Source organism: Panthera onca, chromosome D1, assembly GCF_046562875.1.
Source record: "Panthera onca isolate mPanOnc1 chromosome D1, mPanOnc1 haplotype 2, whole genome shotgun sequence".
Classification (NCBI taxonomy): domain Eukaryota; kingdom Metazoa; phylum Chordata; class Mammalia; order Carnivora; family Felidae; genus Panthera; species Panthera onca.
This window is the reverse complement of record NC_138348.1, coordinates 28,567,023-28,580,856: the sequence shown is the minus strand read 5'-3', so window position 1 is coordinate 28,580,856 and position 13,834 is coordinate 28,567,023. Positions and strand designations below refer to the sequence as shown.

Genomic DNA, 13,834 nt, shown 5'->3' with positions numbered 1-13,834 from the left:
AGGTCCCCCATTAGTGGGAAAGTATTAGCACACAAAGGGAGATAGGGAACAGTCTTTGTCTAGCACACAAAGGGAGTACATGAAACAGTCTTTGTCTAGAGGACATGCTATCTTCTTGGAGAGACATGATACAGAGCAGGCAGTGAATAATACTAACTGTAGAGAATGCTAACGGACAGTTCAAACGGGTCAGAGTGGATGGTATAGCCAATAAACATGCGGATGACCGAGAAGCAGAAAAAGAAAACACCAGATGGCATTGTTAGGGAAAGTCTTATTGAAGCCCTGAGGATTTGATAGGACTCTCCCAGGATTTGGACAGGTTGCTCAGGTCACTTTCTGCCCACCTAGGCTGCCAGACCAATGGTGGCCAGGCATGGGTCTGTTCAGGATGCAGAGCATGGAGCAGAGCTTGACCAAGAGACAGGACCCAGGGTGGCCCCCAAACCAGAAGCCAGGAAGACCATCCTGAAGTGGAAGCACTAGGCCAAAGGCAGGAAGCAGGAGCAAGGCAAAAGGGAGGAACTAGAGAGCTCAGACCAAAGTCAGGGACTTGGGGAGAAAGGCAGAAATGAAATCTGGAGAGCCTTCCTAAGCTTCTTCATCCCAAAGGCAGACACTCCTAATGGGACGTAGACCCCCAGCTATGAGTGGGGAGCATGCTGTGAAGGATATTGAGGAGGGCTGGAGAGGAATGAGTGTGTGAGTATGGTCTGGGGGATTAAGAAAGAGCCGGCCAGTCTAGAATGGAGGGTGAATTTGTGGGGAGTAGTATCAACGGGATAGGCAAGATGAGACCAGCTGAGAGACGAGAGGACCAAGGGCAACAGCTTATCAAGATACATAGGCAGATCTACAGTTCGATGGACAAGTATACATTCACATGATCAATATGACTGTTTGGGACTGGTTAAGTCCTATTTCTTATTCCATCACCTGCCAAATTGTGAATCTCAGCTCTGCCACTTACCAGCTGTGTAACCTTGGGGAAATTACCTAACTTCTCTGTGCCTCCATGTTCTCATCTTTAAGATGAGCATAATAATAGTGTCTACCTTCTAGGGTCATTGTGAGGACTGAACAGGTTCATATATGTCACCTGTACAGCACGGGGCCTGGCATGTGCAAGTGTAATGTGTGGGATTGCTGTCTATCATTCCTTCCCCATATTCACCATTGTAGATTGAGGACTCACAATAGAGGGGGGCATAGAGGGAATGGGGGGAGGGTATCTCACAGTGATATCTTCTCTTAATCACATGAATTATAAATGCATCTTTTGGAAAGTGCTCAGCTCCTGAATATCTTCCCTGTGTCCAGAGTAGTACAGAGAAAGCCATCATGTTTGCTATCAAGACTGTACCTTGAGGGGCACTTGGGTGGCTCAGTTGGTTGAGTGTCTGACTCTTGATTTTTGCTCAGGTCATGATCCCAGGGTTGTAGGATTGAGCCCTGAATCAGGCTCTCCGATGAGGTTGGAGCCTGCTTGGGAGTCTCTCTCTCTCTGTCTCTTTCTCTCTGCCCCTCCCCCTGCTCTCTCTCTCTCTTAAAAAAAAAAAAAAAAAAAAAAAAAAAAAAAAAAAAGACTGTACCTTTATAACAGCTTTGGATTTCAGTATCCCTGCCTGGCCTTCCCCCTCACCGTCAGTGGTATTCTGGGCTGATGTCTAAGTGAGCAAGTTCCTTTCTGAAATTCTAACAATTATAAGTGCTGGCTCAGGGCCTCCACCATGCTTTCCATGTGATGCACATATTTCAGTGTTATTTGTGCATTATTGTAAAAACAATGAAGACAAGGAATAAAAAGAAGATGAAAGAGAAGGAAAGAAATAAAGCAAGAGAAATTATTTCCTTGTACTTGACTGTCCTTTTCTAGCATCTCAAGGCTTTCTGCCATTACTCGAATTAGAAAAAAGCCAAGGGAAGAAACATTTATTGAAATCAGCTGCAAGCCCAGCACAGTCCTGTGTATTTCACAGACTGCAAAAGGTTAAGCCTCTTGCTTGTACTCACTCAACTATGAAGTGGGAGAGCCTGGCTCTAGATCAGGTCCACATTTAATTCATGGAGCAGCTGTATAGGCAGACTCTGTCCTAGGAACTAGGTATACTACAGTGAAGAAAATGGGCAAAAATCCCTGCTCTTGTGGAACTTAAAGTCTGGTGGGGAGACGTGATAAACCAGGTAAGTAAGTAAAATATGAAGTGTTTTAGAGGCGCCTTGGTGGCTCAGTCGGTTAAGGGTCTGACTTTGGCTCAGGCCATAATCTCACGGTTCATGAGTTCGAGCCCCGTGTCAGGCTCTGCGCTGACAATTCAGAGCCTGGAGCCTGCTTTGGATTCTGGGTCTCCCTCTCTCTGCCCCTCCCCTGCTCATCTCTCTCTCTCTCTCAAAAATAAATAAACATTAACAAAATTATTTAAAAATGTATAAAGTGTTTTAGACAGTAATAAGCATTAAGGAGGAAAAAATAAAATGGGAGAGGGGGTAGGTTGGGACGGGGAGAGGGCAATTTCAGAAATGATGGTGAGGGAAGGTCACAACTGAGCAAAGATAGGAAGAAAGTAATAACGCCACCAGATACACTTGTGTGTATCTGGGGCAAGAATCTTCCTGACACAGGGAAGAGCCAGAGCAGAGGCTTTGAGGCAGGTGTGTGCTTGTCATGGTATTGGAAGAACAGCCAGGAGCCCAGTGTGACAGAAGTGGGGTGAATGAGGAGGAGAGCAGGAGGGAAAGCTGGCAAGTAAGGGGGCTGGAGCACCTATGTCTCAGAACCCTTAGTAAGGACTCTTTTTAGGGGGATGGGCTGCAGCTGGCAGGTGTGGACATGATTTGACTTGTACACCTGAATAGCTTTGTCTTCCTGCTGTGTTGAAAATAGCCTGAAGGGACAAGGGTAGAACAATGAAGAGGATATTGTAATAATCAGGTAGGAGGTAAAGGTTAAGACCAAGGGATAGCAACAAGGGTAGTTAAAAAGGGTCAAATTGACTTGGATATATTTGGAAGGTACAGCCAATAGGATTTCTTAGCAAATTGGGCAGGCATGAGAAGAAAAACGGGGCAAAACAAACAAACAAAAAACCAGGAGACAAGAGGGACCCCAATGTCTTTGGCTCCAGTAAGTGAAAATGGAATTATCTCTACCTGAGATGGGCATGTTCAAGATGCCTGTTCAACATCCAGGAGTGAAGAAATCTAGGCTGCAGGTAGAAATCGGTCTCAAAAATAGGTCTCAAAGCCCATGCTCTAGCTAATATCTTATGAACATGGCATTTGGGAACTTGTATCTATTTTGTATGGGGGTGGGAGGAATAGATTTCCAGAAGTAACAAGAATGAAAAACCAAATTAGACAATCTCAAAACCTAGTTTAAGGTATAACTTTCAAACTCCTGATCCTCCCAAACTTTATCTGATTATCTGGGGCCTTCTCCTACCCTAACTTCTCCCCACTCCCAACTCAAACAAAATCTATCTATGCCCAGGTTGGTTCTGGCATGATAGCAACAGGGCCACCACTCCCAGTGGAAATGAATGTACCTTTTCACAGCAAACTTTACAGAGACAGTTGTTCTCTGCTTGTTGACACTTTCTTACGGCCACCATGAACTCGTGTACCATTTCACTCATCAGTTCTTTGGGCTACTAGCTGCCTGGACCTCTTGGCCATTTCAGAATTTTTCTAGGTTGGCAAAGGAGGAAGATTGCAGGTCAACCTAATCATTCAAACAACTCTGCAAGGCATCAGGAGATTCATCAGGGCCCTTGTCACTTGAGTTTTCTTATCCAGGTTATAAATTAGGGTCACTGTGATTTTTTAAGACAGCACATAAAAGGGAGAGGTAATTGATCATTGTAGGAATAAAAGACTGAGCTAGACCTAAGAGCAGATGTCTTTTGTCATGGATGTATGTGCTCATATCCTTACTATTCATTGCTTAGGAGGTGGATATGAGATTTGGATTTAACAAATTTATTGATCTACGCAGCACAGGTTAAGTGCTCTTGCTTATGTTAATCTCATTTACTCCTCACATCAGCTCTGAGAAGTGGTATTGTATTATTTTGCAGTGGGAGAAAATGAGGCTCAGAGAGCATGAGCCACCTGCCCAAGCCCATGCCACCTGTGAGTGGCCAGAGCCAGTTTTGCAACCCAGGTCTTTATGGCTCTTACTCCCACGCCATATTTTTGTCTCATAATCTGAACAAATAATGAAAGATTTAAGACAAAACAGATAATCTCTAAGCCTAATGTTAGCCAAAGATGACGTATCTTCTCTTTAGAAAGGAAATATCCATGTGGGAGAAATTTCACCTTCGAATGTAGAGATTACACGCTTAGTTGCCAGGAGAAAGTGGGTAAACACTTTATTCAATGCCTCAAAGATGTGATAACAGAGGCGAGAATTTTCCTTTTCTCATTTGCTTAAGAGACTGTCAAAATTCACAACCATAAGATGCACACACACAAAATGTGTGTGTGTCTGTGTGTGTGCATGAGGCAGAAGGGGAGGGGAGAACACCAATCATTACTGTGGTACAGACTGTCCCCAACTATGATTGTTGGATTTATGATTTCTCAAATTTACGATGGTGGGAAAACCATATGCATTCAGTAGAAACTATACTATACTTCAGATTCTTAATTTGGATCTTTTCCTGGGCTAGCGATGTGCATCCGATCCTGTCTTGTGATGCTGAGCAGGGCAGTGAACCACAGCTCCCAGTCAGCCACACAATCATGAGGGGTCAACAACAGATACGCTCACAACCATTCAGTACCCACACAGCCATTCTGTTTTTCACTTTCAGTATAGTATTTAATAAATTACATGATATTCAACAATTCATTATAGAATAGGCTTTGTGCTAGATGATTTTCCCCAGCAGTAGGCTAAGGTAAGTGTTTTGAGCACATTTAAGGTGAGCTAGGCTAAGCTATGATGTTCCATAGGTTAGGTGTATTAAATGCATTTTCAACTTACCATATTCTTGACTTAGGGTGGGTTTATCGGGACATAATGCTATCAGAAGTCAAGGAAGGTCTATATTCTGTTAAGTGCTTTCTATATGTGATTGCTCTTAATCCGTGCCTCAGTCATTTGAGGCATTATCTCCTTATGTTACAGAAGAACAAACTGAGAATCTTTCAGGTTAAGGTTTGTGTACTTACCTACAGTCGCCAAAGCTATGAGAAGCAAAATTCCAACCCCAGTGGGTGTGAGTCACTCCCATTTCCCCTATAGCCCAAAGTACACCATTGGAAAACAGTACCCCTCTTGAAATGGCTACTCTCAAACTTCACCCATGGGCGTGTCAACTGATAGCTTTCAACCTGACATCATGGTACTTTTGATCCAATCATAAAAGTAAGCATATTCTTTTGGCCCACTAATTTCATGTCTGGGAATTTCCCCTAAAGAAATATTCAGGTATACATGTGCAAAAATTAACGTGCAAGTAAGTTCTATACGTTGTTTGTTATTTATCATTAAATCATTAATATTATGGGGTGCCTGGGTGGCACAGTTGGTTAAGCATTCAACTCTTGATTTTGGCTTAGGTCATGATCTCATGATGGTGAAATGGAGCCCCATGTCCAGCTCGGTGTTGAGGTGGAGCCTGCCTAAGATTCTGTCTCCCTCTCTCTCTGCCCCTTCCCTACTTGTTTTCTCTTGCTCTAAAATATATACATATATACAAAGATATATATATATATGTATATATATATGTACTATATATATATATGTATATATATATGTACTATATATGTACATATATATATGTATATATATGTTAATAGTGTTACTAACTTATTAGATTCAAATGTCTAATAGGAGCTAGGCTAGATCCATTATGGTCCTTCATGTACCATATTGTACTGGAAATGTTAGGAAGTCATTAAAAATCACATTGTAGAAGAACATTTGATAACATGTGGACCCTGCTATAATACATTCAGTGAACATGAGCAGATGCTATCCCGATTGTATTGTACAACTGTATAACTACAGGGTATATAGTATGCATTGAAAAAATACTGAAAGAGATACACCAAGCTTTCTGAAAAGGTATGACCTCATTTAATTTGGTTCGAGGCTGGCAAGAAGCCTTCCCAAACCAGAGGTTCAGTGCTGTGTCTTTGTGAGGTTCTATAAGGATCAGCATGTCTTCCCACCTGATGGAACAAAATCCAGATTTCTTAACTTAGGCTGCAAAGTTCTAAATGACCCTGGTCTTCTGAACATCTATCCACACTCTCTCTGTGTTGCTCACTATGCTTCAGCCATGCAGGTCCTTTTTAGCTCCTAGACTGCACCTGCTCAACCCTCCTGCTGTGCAGGGACTTTGCACATGCTGTCCCTTCCGCCAAGAATGTTTTCTCCCATTCTAATGGCTGGTTTCTTTCTTCAGCTCTCAGGTTAAATGTCATATCTTCAGCGGAGTCCTTCCTCGACTACCTCACATAATGTAAGCATCCCATTTTATTCTCCCCCCCTACAGCATCCTGTTCTTTTTCTTTTTTCACACACACATGATAATTTGTAATGACCTATTTATGTGTTTTACTTATTCACTGTCTGCCCTCTTATAGAAGCTAAGTCGTATGAGGATAAGACCCACATCTGTTTTACTCACTGTTGTGCATGAAATGCCTACTTAGAGGCTATTCAGGATAGGCGCTCAAGAAAGATTTGTTGAATGAACGAATATGTGAACAAAGATAATACAAAGCTCTTAGGCACTGACTCTGCACCTAGCAAAGTGTCGTGGATGGTTTAGAAGAAGAAGGCAGGAACTAGAGAGTAGGTGGCTGGTAATCAATGTAAATCAGTGCAACACACAGGCTACAAGAATTCATGCAAGGAAATGTTTCACTTTTTTCTAAAGCCATTTTCTAAGAATGGCTCATTGGATACGAACAATGTCCTACATCCTAGAAGTGATATGAAATAGAGAGAAATATCACTGAGCACAGGTCTCCCATGTTTCTAAAGGCATCTAGTGCCAGACACATACGTTGAAGTGGAACCTGTATCACTTTGCATGTGATCAATTTTGTTCCACACAATCCCTCAAAATCTGACCTCCTTCCTTAAACAAGGTAAGAGAAATGGGGTACCCGGGTGGCTCAGTTAAGCTTCCAACTCTTGATTTCGGCTCAGGTCATGATCTCCCAGTTTGTGAGTTTGAGCCCCACATGGGGCTGTGCACTGACAGTGCAGATCCTGCTTAGGATTCTCTTTCTCTCCCTCTCTCTCTGCCCCTCCCCTGCTTGGTCTCTCTATATATATCAAAAACAAAAAATAAATAAATAAATAAAAATATTTTTAAAACAGGGGAGAGAAGCTACTGCACTATAATCAGAGAGCTTATCCCAAATCCCTAGGGCTGTGGTTCAGAAGCAGAAGTTATCGTGTCTTCTGAAGAACCACACAAAATACTAAAATGGTGGCAAAAAAAAGAACAAATCACTCTTGTGTTAAAAATTTTGCACATAAAATCTTGCAGAAGGCTTAAGAACAATTATAGGGAAAAATAAAACAGATTATTCTACACGTTAACTTTTTATTTTTCCCCCTGCAGACTAGAAAACAGCAACCTTTATCAGACTCTAAAAACAAACACGTAGGGCTAGCCTAGGGCCCATCAGTGCTCCCAGGGAATGTTGCCTGTGGACATGAAATTGGGTGTTTGCAGCGGGGGCTGGAGTGGCATGAATATTTTCCAAGCCTTATTCAAACAGTAACTTCTATCTGTTACCATGCTATCAATTTTTCCAACAGTGGATTGCAAATTCACCTCATAAATCAATCTGTACAAGAGGTCAGAAGCCAACCACAGCCAATTAAAACCTCTCAGCAATAATTCATCCAAGATCTGAGTAAGGATTTTTTTTTTTTTACAAGTCCTAGGAGGCTCTTGTTTATTCTAATCAGATCAGTAGAGGAAGAACTAAATTGGGTAGAACCTGCATTTTTCTCTTATCCCAGAACACAAACTCAGATGTTTTTATAGGGAAAGGAAGAGGAAAAGGAGAAAGATATGAGGAAAGAGTGGGCTGAAGAATGAGCACACTTTCTTCACATAAAGTAGTATTACCCAGGCTCTCCCAACACCAGACCTGCTTCTAACTGACTCATCCTGGAAGCTTCGATTCCAACCTGTTTGGGGTCTGATTCCTTTCAGTGTGGCGACCACCAAAGAAATACAACGAAACTATTACTTAGTGAGTGTCTGTGACACATCAGGCCCTGTGGAAGCTTGAAGTAATCCTCTGTGTTTGTTGCTTTTGAGGAGACTATAGACTACAGATTATCCAGGTGTGAGAAAGTGCTGGAAAAATTAGGAGGCTATAAAGCATGTACATTCTATAAGTGTACACAAACATATTAATATACTACAACTATACAGCTGTAATTATATTTTCACTGTAGGCCTGTGTTGAAAGCCGAGTGAATTTGGACAAATTGACTCAGCTTTCTGAGCTTCTGTGTTTCATCTGTAAGATGGGTAATCGTAACAGAACCAATTCATAGGAATGTGGTAGGTTAAGCATTATGTTGGCAAAGCATCGGCTTGCTCTCTGGCCCCCAGAGCGGCCGCTCCGTGCTGGCTGGAGCCAAAACAGTGGGAGATTCTAAGCCTCATGACAGTGCTCCCCAGTTATCAGCTCACTGGTTTCAAGATTCTCCCTCCAGGCGCAAGTCTAGCCTGATTCTTGATTGATCACCTGCAACGACACGTCCTTGAGGTTGGGACTGAGGAAGCACAGGCTCCTGGAGGCGAGTTGCCCACAGCCTCAGCCTCCTCCTGGTGGCAGAACAGCCCACTGGGCAGCCTCTGCCTGGCTGGGGGGGGGGGGGGGGGGGCTCAACGTGGCCCAACACGCTCCCTCTTGATTCGCAAGACTGGTTTGATCCTTCTCTCAGACAGCTTCACGCACGCAAGCAAACCTTCCAGCTACCTTTTACAACAAAATGCTTTATAGGGCACCTGGGTGGCTCAGTCCATTAGTCCGACTCTTGATTTCGGCTCAGGTCTTGATCTCATGGTTCTGAGTGTTCGTGGGTTCGAACCCTGCGTAGGGCTCTGCACTGATGGCATGCAGCCTGCTTGGGATTCTCTCTCCCGCTATCTCTGTCCTTCTCCTGCTAATGTTCTCTCTCTGTCTCTCAAAATAAATAAACTTTAACAAAAGTAAAACAAAATGCTTTATTTCCTAATTATAAACATAAAAGTAAATGCTTATCATAACAGTTGGAACAGATTTGAAGTGTATAAAGGAACACAATTAATAGTCTGGCTGTCTCCACCCTCTCTACCCCCCAATCCACTACCCCCATACTGAGGGTAACCAACAGCAATTGTTCTGTAAATATCCTCCCATGACCTGTAAATACTTAAAAAATACAAGGCCAATATTTTTAAAATACACATGCCATCCTATAGACATATGATAACTATTACTCTGCAAATTGCTTTCTTTTCTCCCAGAGTCCAAAGGATTGCTGACATCTTTCCCAGTTATTATTTAGAAACTTTAGACAAAACTGTGAGGCCTTTACCCAAGTTCTGCAGGACATTCAACAAAGTAAATAGAAATATTAGCGTTGTCTTCCTGGTTACTATCTTTTAGATTTCATCCAAGGAGTTCTGAAGAGTTAGGTTTGGGATGAGGAAGTATGTCAGAGAATTCCTAACTGTTTTATTTCTCTATAAAAGCAGAGTCGTTTAGCTTCCTTTTCCTGGGAAATTCTCTTTGGCTTCAGCTCTTTCTAGATTTTGAGACGTGTCAAAGGAAAGCTGGCAACAAGAGATGCTGTCTTCCTCGCCAGAGGTCTCTCTCCACCCACCAACACCACATGGTCTTATCTGAGGGTGGGGAAATGGTGTGTGTACTTGGGCAGACAAATTTTGTCCACTCTGTGGTTACCCTGTGCAGGGTTACTTTCAGCCACACCAGCCAGGCGTGCAGAGCCCATCAGAAAACACATCCCAATAAACAGGGTACACTTAAGTCTCTTAGCTCTTAGAACAGTTGGCATTTCAATTGAAACTGCCCAGGGTGAGCCTCAGAGTAGAGGTAGAAGTCACTTTTCTCGGGGTGCATGGGTGGCTCAGTCGGTTGATCGTCAGACTCTTGATTTCAGCTCAGGTCATGATCTCACAGTTTGTGGGATTGAGCCCCACGCTTGGGCTCAGAACTGACAGCATGGAGCCTGCTTGGGATTCTCTCTTTCCCTCTTTCTCTCAGCCCCTCTCCCACTTGTGTGTGTGTGCTTGCACACGTGTACTCTCTCTCTCTCTCTCAGAATAAATAAACTTTAAAAAAAAGTCACTTTTCTCATCAAGTTCTGTGCAATTCCTGAGAAAATAGAGCCAAATCCTGTCCCACACCCAGGACTCCAGAGAGGCGGGAAGAGAGTGGAAGTTCACAGTGGATGTGGTCAGCCCCATTGCCCTCTTCTCTTGTTCTGTCTTCATCACCAGCAGGGAAAACACATCCAGAGAGAGGGGGACGTTCTTGGGATGATGTACTCAGGTATCTCTCTCAACTTTGCTGGGAAGACAAGAGCCAACACTCCCTCACTCTCACCCTGTGTTGGGGCAAGAGTATAAATAGACACCACCAAGTGAATCAAGATAAGAGCTAGGAAAACGTAATGTATCCTGAGAGAGAAAAGGTACTGTGACACCAAGCTTAAACCCCTAAATCCGGTCAGGCACTAACAAGGATAAGGAGGCTTCTTCCAGCTGGAAACAGAACAGCCCTCATAGAGTTATTTATCGCTTGCCCACCATGTTTATTATTGTTTGAGAGCCAGAGAAAGTGGCTGTGTTTACAGCGGGTTAAAGGGATATCAGAACACTCCACACGGGATTCGTGAGGCTCCTTAGCCTGACGGAGATTAGAAAGCACGGAATCACCCCTCCTAGACACACACACATATTCTCTAATCACACTCCGTGTGTGTTTATCCGTGGACTGTGAGCTTCTTGAAGATAGGAGTGATGCTTTATTCCCTGTACATCCTCTCCTAATCATCCTTTACAGGAAATGAGACTTATGAAGCAGGAGCTCAATAAATATTTGTGAAATGAACTCAGAGAACAGAATCTGTTCTGATTGTCAGTAAAAACAACTTAATCTTCAGCTAATACTATTCAGAATCTAGTATACGAGGAACTCGATTGGCCAGGGCAGAATGAAGAGTGGAGCAGCAGAGACGCTGCTCCCACCCCTCCCAGTGGGGTGAGGACAGCAACATCAGCCTTCCCAAAACGGGTGACTCCACCTGTGAAAATAATTTTTTTTAAGTTTCTCGCTAAAATTTTTGGAACATGGCAGTCAAATCCCCACCATTCCTCATGTTAGACATAAGGCTTAAAATATATTTTTTTAAAGGAGTGTATGTAGGTCCTCTCACACAGTGCCTGGAATATTCCCCCAGATGCTGGTTTCCTTCTCATCTTCCCTGTCCTGTGGGCTTTAATTCACAGAAGTTGGAGTAACGTGATGCAGATTCTTTCCTGAAAGCACAATTTGGCAGGAAAAAGGAGGACGAGGGCCAAGCAAAGGTGTCAGTGAGGAACTCAAGGAAAGGTGCTGTCTTGGTGAACACTACAGTTTGCTAGTAAAAAAAGTATGTGTGGGATTATCTGTGACATCAAGGCCGCTGGATGCTTAACAGCCAGGCTGAACACATGCGGGAGAAACCCAGCTGGCAGGAATCTTACTCAGACTGCTCAGAAAACACGTTCTATATTCTAGGCTGTTCTTGCTATAATGTATCTTGTTCCTCATCTCTCCACTTTAATAAAGAAAATATGTGGGGCACCTGGGTGGCTCAGTCGGTTAAGTGTCCGACTTCAGCTCAGGTCATGATCTCAAGGTTTGTGGGTTCGGGCCCCATGCTGGGCTCTGTGCTGACAGCTCAGAGCCTGGAGCCTGCTTCAGATTCTGTATCTCCCTATTCTCTGCCCCTCCCCTGCTCACGCTCTGTCTGTCTCTCAAAAAATAAGTACAAAAACCTTAAAAAAAAAAAAAAGAAAAAAGAAAATATGTTTACATACTTTATGAAGAACCTTGTGTTTACTTTCTTTTGAACATGACCCAGAAAAACAAAAATGACAGTGGAAGGTAGTGATGTATCCTGAGAGAGAAAAGGTGTACAAGGAGGTGAAAACTTCCCCCAGTCTTCTAACCTCATCCCCCTGAAGTTTAAATTATTTGGGAATTTAAATTTGTTGTGGCCTGTTATGGCATTTACTTAGAGGAAACATTTAGGTTTATAATATGAAAATGATTAACTGTGTCCTTTTGTTTGAAAGTTCTTTAAATTCCTTGTGAGATACAGGAGGTGGAAAGAAGACACCAGGTTCTATAGAAAAAACATATTTATATGAAGATATGAAAATAACATTATGGGTACCTCTGCTTTCTAGCTAACTTAAACTCTGATATGGGCATAACCCAATTTTTGAGAAAAATTTGAAAAATTCCATATTTCTTAAATTTGTGTGAAACTCCTTATAAGTCCTGATTGAAAAGTTATAGAATTCAGTCAAAAAAGTCAAAGTGAGACTCTGAGGCTATTTTTCTCTCTGATTTTGATAGTTTCTTTTCTAAATTTTTTTCTTTCCCAGCTATGTTTTTCTAATGCCATAATTTTAGCTTCAAATACTATTTTCTAGTTCATCATAATTTTGTATTTACATATAAGCAAAATCTTTTAATCAATAAATACTGATTGAATTGCCAACATTGGGGGTGCCTGAGCAGCTCAGTCGGTTAAGCGTCTGACTTCATCCTGGGTCATGATCTCACGGTTTGTGAGTTCCAGCCCTGCGTAGGGCTCTGTACTGACAGCTCAGAGCCTGGAGCCTGCTTCGGGCTCTGTGTCCCCCTCTCTTTCTGCCCCTCCCCCACTCACACTCTGTCTCTCAAAAACAAATAAATGTTAAAAAATAATTAAAAAAAAAGAATTGCCAACATTGTACCAAGAACTGAGTTTAAAAAGACTAATAACATCTCTGAGTCTTTATTTTCATTAGCCCTTCTTATTAAAAACATAGTAATATTTCAATATACCTTTCATATGCCCTAAAAACTAAACAAACAAAACCAACCAGAATATAGAGGGAACTTATAAACACTAACATTAACAAACACCAACAAATGACTAACATAACTACACTAAAAAGGGGGTATGAAAAGAATCGACTTAAGTAACTGTGGGAAACAGTTATCTTGACTAGATATTGTCAGGCAAAAGACAAAGAGAACCACCCATAAATGCTGTCTTCTATTTAGAAATGCATTTCTCATTAAATGTTTACTAGAACATTTAATAGTAAGTAAATAAGTTGTAGATAATCACAGCCTGGTTTCTCACTGTCAGAGAAAGAAGTTCCACATAAGGAAAGCGGAAAGGTTAAAATGAACACTGTGGATTAGAATTCAAGGTATCAATATAAGCTCATTATTATATACATACACACATATATGTACACATGAATATATGTATGTTCATATATATGTATACATGCAAGCACACAGATATATATGCATAGAAAGATACATACAGATGTATAGATGGGTATAGTTGGTACTGATAGGTACATATGCATAGTTTATAGATATGCAATTTTCTAGCTCTGCTAAAATAGCCTAGAAGCAATGGTCCTCAGTTGCAGTGGGCACAACCAGTGCCCTGATCTTGGTTTCTAAGTACTGTTCTCTGATAAAAGGAACCAGGGCTTCTTGGAGAAATGGCAGGGCAGGGGCAAGGGCAGGGAAAATGTTAGGATGAATCTGGAGAGTG

General features: G+C 42.1%; 1 long non-coding RNA gene across 3 annotated transcripts in view; it reads left to right on the top strand.

The window, feature by feature from the left end:
• LOC132661598 (uncharacterized) overlaps positions 1-13,834 on the top strand; it is an 88,653-nt gene that overhangs the window by 62,220 nt on the left and 12,599 nt on the right. The window contains exon 4 of one of the 3 annotated variants that reach the window (XR_009602307.3): positions 6,420-6,476. The exons of the other annotated variants lie outside the window; for them this stretch is intronic. This is a non-coding gene — a long non-coding RNA (uncharacterized LOC132661598). The remainder of the gene's footprint in view (positions 1-6,419; positions 6,477-13,834) is intronic. 3 annotated transcript variants of the gene reach the window in all.